The 15565-nt window shown below is 38.5% G+C and overlaps 1 long non-coding RNA gene across 2 annotated transcripts in view; it reads left to right on the top strand.

The window, feature by feature from the left end:
• The window catches only part of LOC117827400, a 54759-nt gene that overhangs the window by 16934 nt on the left and 22260 nt on the right, over window positions 1-15565 (top strand). Inside the window, exons 1-2 of one of the 2 annotated variants that reach the window (XR_004634202.1) lie at window positions 10545-10816; window positions 11290-11526. This is a non-coding gene — a long non-coding RNA (uncharacterized LOC117827400). Of the gene's footprint in view, window positions 1-10544; window positions 10817-11289; window positions 11527-15565 lie in introns of those variants that run through there. The other variant, XR_004634203.1, reaches the window with a different exon arrangement.

Here is a 15565-nt window from a genome sequence, read left to right as displayed (position 1 = left end):
AAACCTCTTTTCCTCACTTTGAAGCATCAGGGGATCACAGCTTACTGACAGGATAAATTCAAATACTCTCAGAGAAGCCAAAGCACAAGAAATTACACAGATTTTTGCATTCCACAGAATAACTTAACTATTCCAATGGCAGTGACAATGATTATTCTGGACTGAAAGTTTTTAGGAGGTCATTCATATGCTCTCCCAAAACAAACATCAAAAGTGTCTCATTTCTCCCCTCTCTCTCTGTCCTGGCTCTGAAAACTCATTCCAGTTGTGCTCTCTTTATTCAAACATGCATTTGTATTTCATTTCAACCTCATGTAATATTTTGGGGGATTTTGTTTATGAACATTACCTGTGTATGTGAATGGGCTCAATGGTAAGACATGTCCATAGTGAGCTGATAGTTATGCTGATTAGAATCACGACTGAAAGGATTCTTTGGCATTACCGCCTGCGTATTACCCAGACACCAAATAAAGACATAAACTGATTTATTGATCTAAATTGATTTATTGATGTAGGTAAAAAAATAGTCCCTCTGAATCCACGGTTCATGGAATTGGATTCTCATCAGCCTCCTTGTGGTAGGAATTAACATTAAACTAAACATTTCAATTATCAGTAAAGTTAAAACAGCCTGCTTATTTACTAAATTATATTAACTGAATATTACTGTTGGAGGTAACACTAGACAAGGTGAACATGACTTCTACAGGAACATTTATGTTGACATTTCTGTCTTCTTGAGGCTCTTCTTCGTCTCAGGGCTTTCCAGTTGACACACCTTTAAAAATGAAAAAGTCAAATGTCACAACTTTTAACATTGTCACTGTTATCCCTACTGCTTAGGGTTCAAGTTATTTTATGGCAATGGGAAGCTTAACCCTCCTGTTATCCTTGGGCTCAATTGGACACCATTCAATGTTTAACATCTCTAAATGAATGATTAACATAATTTTGGCTTCATATTTCATGTCTTTTCCTAATTCAATTGGGTCAACAGGGAAAACATAAAATTAAAATGTTGATATGTTCCAATTTCCATTGGAAAAAAAAATTACGGATCGGTGTTCCTTGGGGTCAGTTTGACCCAAGGATGTCTTAGCTGTACAAAACATAAGAAATTTCAACATTTTACACACATTTGTTTTAGTTGTTTTGGATGATATTGAGGTCACTATAACATACATTTGTATAATCTAAAAGAAACATAAAGTACCTGAAACCTAAACCTGGGTAACAATCAGTTTCTGGAGGTTTAAATTGCTGGGGTTAAATTGACCCCAAGGATAAAATATGTTAGTAAATTTGAGGGTAACAGGAGGGTTAAAGGCTGTACAGAATACAATGATGACTGTTTTGGGTACCTCCAGTTATAAATGTAAGAGCAGAGTGAGTGTGTCCAGGGATCTGAGGTTGGAACCAGCAGCATGTCTGTAGATAATATCACCATAATCTAACACTGAAAGACGGACTGCTTCAATTACACTTTTCCTACTGCTAAGAGGAAAGTTGGATGTGTTTGTGTAAAAAAAAAAGTTAGAGTTTTTGACAGAAGTTTGGTGATGAGGTTTTCAACATGGATTTTAAATGTAAAGGATTCATCAAACCATATACTGATATGTTTTTACTCAGACACTTTCAATATTACTTACATCCAGTATGGATAGTTATAGAATGTCAAAATCAATATCTCTGGACCTTTAGACTTTAGACTTTAGATTTTGACTTTATTGTCCCCTTGAGGAAATTATTTTCCACAGCACCTTCTTGCATTTCCACAGACACAGACAAATATATAACATACACTGTAGGCTCATCAAACTGTCCACCAAGACATCAACGCTCAGACAGAGTTCTGTGATTCAGCAAGGCCTTTTGTTCAGGCTCGCTATAACAGCAGGGATCAGGCTCTTGCCGAGGCGAGCCCTTCTGCACCTCAGAGCTCTGTACCTGCGTCCTGAGGGCAGTGGGATGAGGTGGGTGTTTAGTGGATGTGTGATGTCCTGTTCTATTGAGATTGCGATGCGTGTGATGGCCCTGTGGTTTAAGTCTGTGAACCTGAATTTTGTTTTGCTAGCATTAAGTGCATTCCGAAGAGCATTTAAACCAAATTGTAGATTCACAACAAGAACTCGCACAGGGTCAATAGAACAATACAGTACAGTGTCATCTGCATAAAGATGGATATTACAGTCAGCAATAGAGGAAATCAGTTTTAAATATAAATTGTAAATGAAACAAGGCCCAGGATTGATCCCTGTGGAACAACTTTTGTCAATGGTAGAAACTCTTATTGAATATTTGAATATTATGGAAATGCATAAAATCATAAACGTGTCTAATATCAAGAAACTGCTGTTAGTTCATTATTTTTAAGCACCACAACCTACTTAGGTTAATTTAAAAAGTGTCAAACTTACCAGCACCAAATGTAGATAGCATATTTTAAATTTCTATTTGACTTTATATGACACAACTAGCACCCATCTGTCTGCCCCAAGTGCTTGGACAAATAGACAGGGCACACAAATGACGTAATTTGGGTACTTACAGTATAGAGTCATTTGAAACATTGGGTGACAGGTTAAGCTTAAAGTATTTAAAGGCTGTGAAGTTAAAACATGCTAGTTTCCTGTGACTGGCTGTGTTCACATCTTATTAAACTGTCCCCAAACGATATTCGTTAATTCTTAATATCTCATATCTGATAATGATGACTAAAAATACTACTTCATTCATTCATCTCTACAGCTCTACAATTTTACAAATATATACAGCAAAAGCAGGTCTAATGCATCTACAGCAGACCGATAAGGCCACTGCAAGGCTTAAGATACAGGCTATGTAATCCACTTATCTCAAGTGGGCTTTCCTGCCTCACCTGCTTGGCTCTTAAGAAGAACAGGAAATAGTCAGGCAAGGAAACGCTCACCTGGCCTCAGGCAGCCATGACAGAATGAAGCAGAGCACATGAAGAGCACTCAGCGTTATTATCACAGGCTGGATCGTTACACAGGTGGAGGTGTTTTGGTGCTTGCTTTATGGTTGCAAAGTACAAAGCCGGATGTTGTGATATCGTCCTCTAGTCAGTTGTTATGTGTACTGCTGTGTGTGTGTGTGTGTGTGTGTGTGTGTGTGTGTGTGTGTGTGTGTGTGTGTGTGTGTGTGTGTGTGTGTGTGTGTGTGTGTGTGTGTGTGTGTGTGTGGAAGGGGGTGGTTAACATCTGCACCTACTCAAGTGAATTCCCCGGTTCCAAGCCAGAGAACTTCTCATTTAGTCTAAAAATATTCTAAATATTCAAACAGAAATAAACAAGTTTTTTTAAAAGACAAGAAATAAGCCTTTTATGGCTCAGAATAGATTGTCTCTTTCCGCGTGGCTTTCATGTTAAAGGAAGTGCAAAACAATCATATTGTTACATTGTTACATTTCCTCCTCTCGCTGTGAAAGCCTCACATTGATCTTTATGAGGTCAGAGACAGTCCGCTGGGCTCCCTGCGGATTTTGTTAACACCAAATGTATAAATATGTACGACTTGTGTTATAATGGTCTTTTTATAACATGGTGGGATAAACACTTGTATTTATAGCAACCAAGAAACCCAACTTTTCTGCTTGGTTGAATAAGTTTAAGTACAAAAAGAGAATGATTTCTCTATTTACTAAGTGCAGCAAATTTCTTATATATGACATAAATCAACAAATAATTTCATGTTATGAGAAATGAATGAAACAAACTTCTTATATCTATCCAAATACACTAAAAACAGAGATATATTTATGATGTGTTTTTCATAGAGACTACTCTTAATTCATAGTATACCTAAAAAATAAAAATCCCTAAAATGTATTTAACATCACTTATGATAAGGAAACATGCTTAAATGGCATTTTACCTCACCTAGCCTCTGTGTGATAACTTGAAATTGAATATTCTTAAACGGGTCTATCCTCTATTTTGGGGTAAATCCTGCTCATTATTTCCCCAGTTAGTTTTAACAGTATTTCACATGAAAACAAGTCATTTTCAAAATTTCGGGTATTGAAGTTGTATATGTTGTGACAACCCTGCGTGCTAATGAATAGAGAAGGAGATTATGAATTAAAGAGTTTTTACTTAACTAATGGCAAGTTTTAATTTCAGCATTTTTAATTTTGTTGGAAATTCTGTATTTCATAGTACCGCATAACCATCATGTTATGAGCCATCTAACTTAATACTCATGTAACATTGTACATGTCTGACACCTGCCCCTTACAGTGTTAAAGCCATTAGAAATCACAATGTAGAATCTGTCAATCTTTATATGTCTTTAACTGCATGCACATATACATATACATATACATATACATATACATATACATATACATATACATATACATTCATTACATTCGAAATTTTTGCTTATTGCTTTAATAATGATGTCAAAGGTTTTTTATCAGTGTCAACATTGACATTTTGGTGAAGATCCCCTAAATTTAGACATCATAATTATTTTTGCAAAATGCAATACATTACCACTTTACTCGTTAGCAACTATCGTATACTTTAGTATTAATATAAGGTGGTACTGTCTTATAATCCAGCCTATGTAAAAAAAAAAAATCTATTTTAAAGATTTTAAAGCTTCCAGATTCAATATTTTTACCATTATTGGTTAAAAAAATTAGTATGTCAAAAAATGTACAAATAAACCCACAAACATTTCTGCTGCTCAGATTCATAAGCATTACTGTTAGTGTCCCTGATTTCACCCACAGCAAGCTGCAAAGTAAAGCCCTAAAAACTGTTTAAGGACTCTAATCCACCAAAAGTCATCAAACAGAAGTTAAAAACTAGCTGGTCAATATGCTGCAACATCAGGCACCAAGATATTTCTGCAGGGTGGAGACCAAAACAGAGCTTAAAAGAGAGTAAATATTGGTGTCATTTAACATAACAATGTAACTTGACTCCAAATAAATTCCAGTGTTGTTTATAGATTTGCTAACTTTATGAGGTGATAGTTTGTTGTTGTTGAGGGTACGGTCTGTTGAAATACTCCCAAGTGACAAAAGATTAAAGCAGGGACAGTTTGGGGACACATGTAGTCATGATTTAAAAAAAAACATTGTTTTCACTGTCATTTTTTCCTGTCAATTTCAGTCTTGTCCACCATGTACTATGGTGACTAAATCAGGTCACTGAAGACATGCATGAGAAACTAAAGAGAACCTTTATTGTCTTGTTAAAATCACTGACCTTGGACAGGTCTGAAACAAGAACAGTAGAGAGTAAGGTAGAGCAAAGATGAGAGAGAGACACAGACAGATACATTATTCACTTGGGATGTCAAAATGTTGAGTCATGTTCTGAAACTTGGCAGGGAAAGGTGAGTGATGTGCCTAGCTCAGATGAGGACAGAGTCTGAAAAAAACCTTTACTATCTCTTAACAGTCACTGGCTCACTGTGACTGTCAGGATCAATCATCTGAGGGGAGAAAAACAGCATTCTTCTGCTGCAGCTGGAATTAATGAACTGACAGACTGTGTTAGAGGCAGAGGACAGGGCAATAAAGAGGGGCAAATACAGACACGAGGAATACAAGAGGTCAAGTAGTCATTATTTTTCTGTTAACATCAATTCCTGTTAGCGAACAATCCATTTTTGGACAGAACACTTAAAGTAGTCTCTGCCAATTAAGTGTGAAGCTGTTTGTGAAATATTGCAGAAAGTTACAAATTGTAATCAACCAATATCTATATTTAATCGACCAATAAAGCAGTTTTTGGTTACAAAGCCCCAATTTATAGCATCACGTATTTTATGATACTTTATAAAAAAAGACCACACTATTAGTTATATCATATATAAAGAATAAACATTGATACACCATGAACAAGCACTTCGTAAAACTGGTGACAATAGCAAGAAAAAACTATCTTTTAACAGGCAGAAACGTTGAGCAGAACCAGACTCACTTGCAGCTATCTGTCACGATTTAATGGCCCTAGAAAGTGGGATAGTAAGAGAGAGAGAGGCAGAAAATGATAGATGTGTTGAGACAAACAAGAAGAAACAGACAGAACGAAGACAGGCAGAGAGATGCATATCAGGGACGTGTCCAAAGAGGTGACCCGGGGTGGCACTGTCCCCCTTTGAAATCTGATTGGCCACTTTAGGTGCAACCCCAAAATCCTAAACTATGATTGGCTTTTTCACGAGTCTTACACCTCGTTGTAAGAGAAAGCGAGCGTCTGATAACGCAGCAACAGATTCTAGCTGTCAACACTGCATCCATTTAAGATTAACTGCTGTTATGTCATGAGAAAAAACTACACTGCTATCCGTAGGCAGAGTTTGGACGGATAGATAATGTCAGCAACATTACAGAGAAGTGTCTCTGCTATGGAGAGGACAATGAGAGACATACGTATGTGGTCCTGCTGATCATTTCTTATTTACACCTGGTATAAGTGATGCAGTATGGTTGATATGATCACAGTGGACAGCTCTAACCACAGCGGTCCTTAGATCATAAGTCTTTAAATGCATCATCAGAGCTTCATATGCAAATTAACACCTTCAAAAGCTTTCAAAACATTGCATGATGATAACACGGTATAGGAGCAGTGGGGGTAAAGAAGGTCCACAGCAGAAGGCAGTCCACAACTACGATCCCCCACTCCCAAAGCCACCTCCTCCTAACCTCACTATTGTAGGATCCAGCTGTTGCTGCTGTTGGCCCATTTGGTGATAATCAGGTAAAGCCAGAAGGCCCACATCCTCTCTCTATTTAACACTTCTCTATTTCTAACACAGCTCGCGACTCATCCTCCTCCACCTCTTGAATATTCGTACACAGAGCCCAGATTTACTCACCTTCTGAGCTCTGATTAGCTGTGGTGTTGCCATGGAAAACAGCACTATCTTTACCACTTCATTGGCTTTTTGCCTTTGAAGAGGACAGAAAGGTTACAATTCTCTTCCAACTGATGGATTTCACTGCCATATTTGTTTATTTTAACAAAGCAGCAGTGAGGTGCACACTGTTTTTGTAATCAGCTGAGGTTCTGGAAGGTTCCTGGCCTCAGGTTTCAACCTGTAAGGAAGCTTGGATCATTGGTACGCTCCATTACCAAAGCAGTGAGGACCAACGAAGTCGAGGCACAGATTCATCCATGACCGCCTGTTACAGGACATTTGGCACAGACATTTTTGTCTGGCCAGAAAAGTCTGAAGAGAGAGAGAAAACATCGTTCTAATTAAGTTTTCCCCTCTGAGCTCAGAGTCAGTGTGGCTGAATCTCACAACTGATGGTATTTGGAGCAATGTTTTTGACAAGCAAGTCCCCTTTTTTTGTTGTATCCTGTGATCCAAAAGCACAAAGACATTTTCACAGTCAGGATTCCAGTTTGTGGTTTGTTGATTTATCCCTGATAGACAGTTGGTGGCAGGGGTGTGTCCACATCACATAAGAACGTGCCAGCTAATGTAAACATAGAGCTAAACAGTGCAGGTTGGGACATATCCCAAAAATCTGGTGTGAAAAAGCTTTGAACACATTTCTCACCTCCAGGGTACAAACAGGGATTTTGCTAACAAGTCTGAGTGATATGTTTCTGTAAGAAGAAACATTTGTACCACTGTACTGATGTACTGTCAGTGTTTTTGCCATCCTTTTGAAATACAAAAAAGAGAGATAAAAAAATGAGCAGATTTTACGTTGGCTTTACGTGACAGAGTGTGATGGAAACAGACGTGACAAATAAATTATGACAAACAACACAAAATACTTAAACATCACTTACAAGCTCATCTCCACAGAGAGAAATATTTAAAAAGAGACAGATTACAGTGCCCTAATTGCAAAATACAAAACATTAACTTCTAACTTAAAAGGTAGGCACCTACTGTGACATGATCATTGCTGATTGGACGAATGCACTGTCGAGAAGCTATGGTTGTTGTGTTTTCTTTTGTTGTTGTGCTTTCTTATATGTCGTTGTGTTTTGCACTTAAGGGCCACTGTACTTTACCCCATGACTTAAAATGAGTACCTCAAGCCTTTCACTTTCATCATGTCAAATAACATTTTGTCAAATGAAATACAATTTATTTCACCCCTCTTTTGCTGTTTGTTCAGATTTTGTTTTAGGTTGATATCTGACAAACATCATAGTTTCAAAACAGATGTTGTCAGTACTGAAGCCAGTTTTGTTATTCAATATTTTGCCATTATCTGATAGTAAAAATACACCTTCTGTTTAATACGTAACTAACATAACTTAAAATACCTGTAATGTAATCTATTTTAGCTCTCCTTTACATAAAGTAGTCACACTCTTATACCTTAAACTTTAGACTCCTGGTGTAACATATCTGTTTTAGTGAAAATACTCATTTATTAAATAAATTACTGATTTGTTTATTGAATCTTCAAACATAGATCCAGCCTCGTCATAATGAAAGCATGTTTTTTAAGTGAAGTATGATTCAGTTATTGACAAGGATGTGCTCTCTGTGTATCAGTGTGTGTTTGCGTGATTGTGTTATTAGGATGCAGCCACACTACAGAAACTGTAGAAGGCTTTTGTGGTCAAATAATCGCAGACTGCAGGGGTCCTTCCCTCCTCAGATCAGGCTGTGAAGTTTACAACCTCTCCATCCTCCTTTTATTTATCAGTCAGGTTCTTTTGATAGATCCAACATGCCTGACCACGTTTCCCTCCGGTGACATGCCTTTTTTCATTCAATCCCAAACAAGGTCTTTTGTGGCGTGGCACCCGCTGACAAATCTACTTAGAAGTTTCTTTGAAGCTTTTTCCAGGTCTGTCCTTGCTTTATTAACCCTTGATCCTAGGCTACAACATTTTTAACTTCATAGTAGTCTCACCGTCCTGCATGCTACTGACTATCTCATGTCTCCTACGACAAAAAAAGACAATGGAATTTTTTCTTACATGGTTTCCTGGCACTTGAATGCAACACAAAAAAATGGATCACCCTCTCTGATATCACATCAGAGGTATTTGATCACGAGGGATTGTTTTGTCATTGTGCTATTTCTAGTTTGGCATGGCATGGAAAGGAAGTGACCTGAATTCATGTTGGCTGATTGGCAGATGCATCTGTCATCTCTGAGAGAGTGAAGGCCGAGACTCCTCACTGTATACGTCCCTTAGAGCAGCAGAATTTATATTACAAGCCGGTTTACTCTTCCTGAAAAGGCATTAATCATGTTTGGATAAGGAGATATGTATACATTTGATTATATGTGGGGAAAGGGTTTATTTGGAAAGTTAAGACCTATAATAAAATTGATTTCTTAGGGAAACAGAGGATTTTTGTTTCTCAGTTCTGCAGCTCACCTGGGCAACTGCTGTCTCTTTTTCTTAAAGACAGCACACCCGTTGGACGCCGGGGAGGGTGCTGTAATTGAAAACCGCATCGTAACTTCACATAAGGTGACAGCATGTGGTAGAGGTTAGTTACCAACTCCAAAAGTGTGACCACCTGGCACAAATGAGCTCCCCTGAGAAGATTTACAAACCCCTCGTCTGAAACCTCAGCCCCTAAACTTAACTCTCTCTCCACCTCTTTACCAAACTCCATGCCAATTTTAGCTCTTAAATCTCCTCTTGGCTGACACAAAACACTGACTGTTGCATGGAAATACACACAATTCATGTCTTTGCAAACACACATAAGCACTCTGCCCTGCTTGGAACAAAATGTAGGAGTGAAATAATGACAAAGTGGGTGAGTTGTGCGTTAATGTATGTACTGGTGGAAGAGGATGAAATCTGGCAACACTGTTAGTTTCCTGCTCCTCTTCATCATATTTGTCATTCTTGCAGAAGTGAAGGATATAAAAAAAATCAACATAATTTTTCCATGAGTAGCAAAAGGTCAGCAATGTAGCCTGACTGAAAATGCATTAAAATTTGTGATATGCATTTAAAGAGTGATCAAGTTTATTATCGTGTTTATTATCAGATCAGAAAACTTTTTTCTGCAATTTCATAGCAAAAGACAAAAAACATTCTATTTTAAAATATGCAAATATTTAGTTATTTCAGAGGAAGAAACAGCCCTGTTAACAATTTAGAATATATGATCTGGGTGTTGAATGATAGTTAGTTTCTGAAGTTCCTCATCGAGTTTCCTATGGAGGGATAAATGAGTAATTAGAAATGATCTGAAACAAGAGTCGTTCTTTGTGTGAATTGAGCCACAGAGAGAGAGAGAGAGAGAGAGAGAGAGAGAGAGAAGAGAGAGAGAGAGAGAGAGAAGGAGAGACTTATTTTTTACACTTTCTGCACAATTTCCTCTCTATTTCCTCCCTGAAGACCCCTGTCTGCAAAATGTGCAGAGTATGCTTTCCATGGACAGGAGGCCATGGAACCTGCCAGAGCACAAAAAATATGAAAAAAGAGGAGAGAAAAGCTCCTCCTCCTCCTTTTGCAATGCAATACAGAAAGATGGAGTTATTACCCAGAAAACCTCACGATTTTTTTTAAATTTTTTTTTTTCACTTTTTATCCCGGAGTTCCCGGAAACTAAGCTACTATTACGACCAGAATACTTGGACCGCACACCGGTTACCCTCTCTGACGTTGAGAGGGAAGAAAAAGAAACAAATGCTCCGCATGGCAAAAGTGCATCAGCCTTTATTTCTGTCCTGTATCACGCCTAATTGGTGTTCATGTGAGACAGCCAATTGTAGACTGGGCCGAGGTTCAACTGTGGGGAGAAATATTAGAACAGAGGAATAAAATCCCCAGCCTGTATTCTTTTAACGGACTCAAAGATCGTCCCGGTTTCAGGTTTGGTGAGAAAGCCGTTATTAGAGTTATTAGCAATTTGACGGTACACTGTAAAAATATCCATGTATACTGGAGCCAGACATCATTTTCTTCAAAAGTTATATAGCTTAAAGTGCAAAAATATGTTGTTGTTGGTTTTTTTACTTTTTTGGGGGGTTCCAAATGAATGTCTGCTTTACAGTAATGATGTAAACAATCATCAACCACATTGAAAATATTTTATGTAATGTGTCTGTCATTCTTTATGTTTAAACAAGACCTGCACCTTTAAAGTAGGTACAAAACTGTAAAAATGCCCTTGTTACAATCTGTGAAATAATATTTGCATTCACCAAGATAGCAGCATTCATCAATCCTGGTCAAAAAACATCAACAAACCAGCCAACAAGGACACAAATGACAGATGACACAATGTGATAGCTGTTTTTTAAAGCCATGGTCAAAGACACCTCTCACCCTGATGTTTTCACCCCCACAGTGTTTGGAGACTGAACAGGTGGTGAAATGGCTGCAGTTGGTGCCCCATTTGTTCTGAAGAAATTAGAGCCGAAGTCCAAGGGCCACTTGAAGCACCTTCTAACAAACACTGGGAGAACCTGTGAAGCACAATGGGTGTTACAGAGCAGAGGAAGCTGGAGTCAAAGAAGGAAGGATGCCCTCTTAAAAAGCAGGAAATGAGACTCCAGGATGCCAACTGCTCACCACCAAGGATCAGGTCAGACAGTGAAATACTACCTCACTCTGTTTAACCTTTTGTAGAGGCACGCAGCTCATTTCAACACACTTTTGACATTGTTACAACCCACAAGAGTGAATCATTTATTCATCAAAATAAGGTGCTGAAGCTAAATCATGTTGCCAAAACTGAAATTGGAATGCATTGTCACATTCATGGTGCACTTCGAGTTAAGACAGGTGTTTTTTCATTTGTGTCATATTTTTTTTAGACAACATGATGAGTCCTTTATGAGTCATAAACCACAGCTGATGCCCGCTGTCAATAAAAGATAACTTCATATGCTCTTAAACCACACCTCACTGCAAATTGTAAGATAGTTTAGTAATAACCTGCTCCAGTTTAGTTCAACACACACAAACAGGCTCATGTTATGTCAAAAATCATCTGGATAGTTGCATGGTGGGAAGATGCGGGAGCAAGGCCAAGGTCTGAGAGAGGGAGAGGAAGGAGAGGGGAGATTAGGAGATAGGACAGAGTCATTAAGATAGCATTGGTGTCAGTGTAATTCGTCAGGCTTGATAAGGCCGTGGCTTACTGCCAAAGAGCAAGGTGTGGCCTTTTTCCTCACCAATCAATGTCAATGGAAGAGTCCCTCACAGACAGCTTCATGTTGTTAATCTGGCTATTTACATCTATAATGATCGGACCAGATTAAGTACAGATCAAACTACACAAAGACTATTCATTGTTTGGAATCATTACATAAGTTCTCCTCAAGCTTAATGTCCAATAGGTTAACTCGGTTTTCCAGATAAGTCATAGTCATTATAAGACAGTAACTTTCAACAAACTTCAAAAATACCCCCAAGAGTCGAGGTTAGTTTTCCTGGCTTTAATTATTTTTAATCTTTATTTACACTGTCCATAGCATACACTAAACTGAGTCTGACTTATTGTCAAGTACAGCATAAAATGTTAGAAACAAATAAGCTTCTTAAAGCTCCTGTCAGGAGTTTTTAAGTGGTAATGAAATAGACTGAAATCAATAGAGATGCTGCTTTATGACCCACAAAAGCAAACAAGACCATTTGAAAAAGGTTGACTATTCTACATGTTTACTGCTTATAACTGCTGCCAGGGGTTAGGTGTTGGATGAGATCATTAACAGCTCGGGTACAAAAAAAACGTTTTTAATTTTCCAACAGTGAATATTCTTAGTGAGTGTATTTCACCGTTAAAGAGAACAGGATGAGATTTGTTTAATCTGTAAACACTACATACAGATGAAGAGGACAAAATCAGAAAAGATGTAAGAGGTACCACATCTCTGCTTTTTAAATTAAATGATGTGTTTGTTTGTCAATCATTGAAACTATGATGTATTCACTGAAAAGCCATTGAAAGATTTATGGTCCACAGACACAGGCTAAACTATGTCAAATCTGACACCAAAGCTTTGGCTAATTTTCTAATTTTATCTCTGTATCTATATTTCTTTATATCTTCTATATAGCTTTATATCTTTTGGTTATAAGGTTATTATCTAATGCTCTGTTTATTCACTGAGGAGAACTTACTGCTGAAACTCAAACATCCACTGATAAAACTGTTAAATGATAATAACTGTTGAAAACCACACACAACGCACGGCAATTTTCATCAATATCATCATATACATCATTTTTGCTTTGTACTCCTTCCATTACTTAAGTGAGGAAACATAACTGTGCTGTCACGTGTACAACCTCCACCCATGGGATCCTGGGATATTTTGAACTATTTGAACTACATTTCACCCAAGTAATATTTGATTGCACAATCTGTCTAGTACACAAACATGAAGTCAAACCCATCACAAAATGAAGCACATACTGTACTGAAAGGACAAAACAGAGGAGACCACTATAAGCTTTATAGTCCCCCTTTTTTAATCGCTCAGATAATGACGTGTGATCTGTGGCCGCAGGCACAGTCTTGAAAGGGGGTGATGGATGGATCCATCAGCCGTTCTGTCTCCTGATTAAGTGTCTGTTTCTAAACCTCCAATTTGCCAGTTTGATTCAGCAGCAAACCACAGCTGATTGAGCTGTCTAACATTATCTTCTCCCTCTTTCTCATCACTCATGTATTTCACTTTTTCTCACTCGTCCACTTATTCCACCTCAGCCTATATTCAAACATCCTATGACCAAGGTGCACTTCTCCCTCAGTGACCTGGCTCTCAACAGGCTCTGTACAGTGAGAAACCGCACAAATGGTCATTCACATCAATCACCAAACACCATCAAACAGGCCCTCTGTTTCCCAAAGTATTGAAGCACACACAACAAGTCCTGTTCTGAAATGAAAAGTTGCCTGTGATCAAAATACAAGGTGCTAAACGGAGCAGCAGAGTGTTGAAACTCTAGGGCCGGATTCTCCCTGTGGGTCTTTTTTAACAGCAAATGTTTTCAATTGCAACACCCATTTGATAAAGTTTGCAAAATATTTCCTAGGTTTTGTGATGCATCAATGAAAGAGAGCTTTATGCTGATCTCCAGGGTGCAGAAGGAGGACAGAGGTTGTGAAACATTATGTGGTGGTGGTGCGGGGGGGGGGGCGTTACAGCCTCCTGCAGCATTTAGGAGGTGTGAAGGGCCGTCCAGGTTCCAGTGTTCAGCATCTGTCCCCTGAGCAACAAGAGAGGCTGTGTAGGGACTGGCTTACCTTGCAGCACAAAGGACGTCCTGTTAAACACACACTGAAACACACATACACAGAAACACATGACCCCTGAAGCTTTCCTCTTTGTCAGGAGGCGCACGTTTTTTGAGCCCCAGCTTACAAATACTTGTTTGCTGACAGCCTGCTGGTCCTCGCTGCAGAGGAGTGAAGAGGTTTAACCCTCATGTCTGTCCCTCAGGCTGATAAAGTGCTCTGATAAGCTGTGAGGTGCTGGTGAAAAGTGGCCGGCCCTCAGCCCCCACGGCTACAATATGAAAGAGTGGCTTGTCTGGAGCAAAGAAGAGATGATGAGGCCAGAAAAAAAAGCATGGAAAAGTGCAACAATAAAAGCAGAAGAAGAAAGGATTAATGATGTAGTGGTTGCAGTGTATGTGTGTTAGTTACTTTCGCCACCAGCTGTGGGCAGTGAGAGGGGGGCAGAGCGTGTAAAAGTGGGGAGCCCTGCCATGTGTTTATGTTGACTAATGAGCTAATTACCCAAGCCCTAATCTACCTCAGCTTGTGTCATTTCACAGGAATGCTGCAGCAGTCAAACGCTTGCAGATTATGGGTCATTTCCTGACAGTTAAAGGCAAACTACTGCAGCAGTAATTCCTCCACACACCAGGCGTTAAACCACAAGGGCTGCTGCCTCTCCATTTGCTGCTTTGCAAATGCATTGTCCTAACATGGGACATAGGATTTAAATTTGCTAATAGGGACCAAGTTGACTTTAACCTCCTGCATTTAATTAGTTTAATTATTTGTCTTTTGATGCCTTATAATGAGATTTAAATGTGTTTCATGTATAATCCAGCTTTTACTGAAATTAAATTATTTTCCTCAAAATTACTTTGTCTATGACAATGTATCATACAGTCAGTTGACATATTTATTTAATTGCTTAATACATGTCACTGCATCAGCTTTATCAAGATTGTAATGTGTGTAAATGCATATCAGCACCATCCTGTGAAAAACACATGATTATTAAGTCATTTATCAATTGCTTTTCCTTGAAAAACTAGGATAAAAAACTGTTATAACATAAAATGCATTGTCACAAAGCTGTTGATTAAGCCATTTGAACAGAAGTGCAACAATGCACCAATAGCTTTAAGGATACTTTGCCCATTTCACATATAATAAGACTTGAGGTGTACCAGCTTACTTGACATATGTGTAAAAAATGTAGAAAGCCTTTTTGTGGCTCAAGAAGGACCTTTGTGTAATTTGTCAATTGGTCTCAAGAGATGTGAGTTGATTCATTGTGTAACCGCGCTCAGTTACATTGTACTGCAACAGACTGGCTGTGTGGAGAATGATGTGCAGGAGGTTTGTTTGTCTGATTATGTCGCCATTCAACAGCAAG

This window comes from Notolabrus celidotus, chromosome 15 (assembly GCF_009762535.1).
Source record: "Notolabrus celidotus isolate fNotCel1 chromosome 15, fNotCel1.pri, whole genome shotgun sequence".
Lineage (NCBI taxonomy): Eukaryota > Metazoa > Chordata > Actinopteri > Labriformes > Labridae > Notolabrus > Notolabrus celidotus.
The sequence above is the reverse complement of the archived record's forward strand: the minus strand, read 5'-3'. Positions and strand labels throughout refer to the sequence as shown.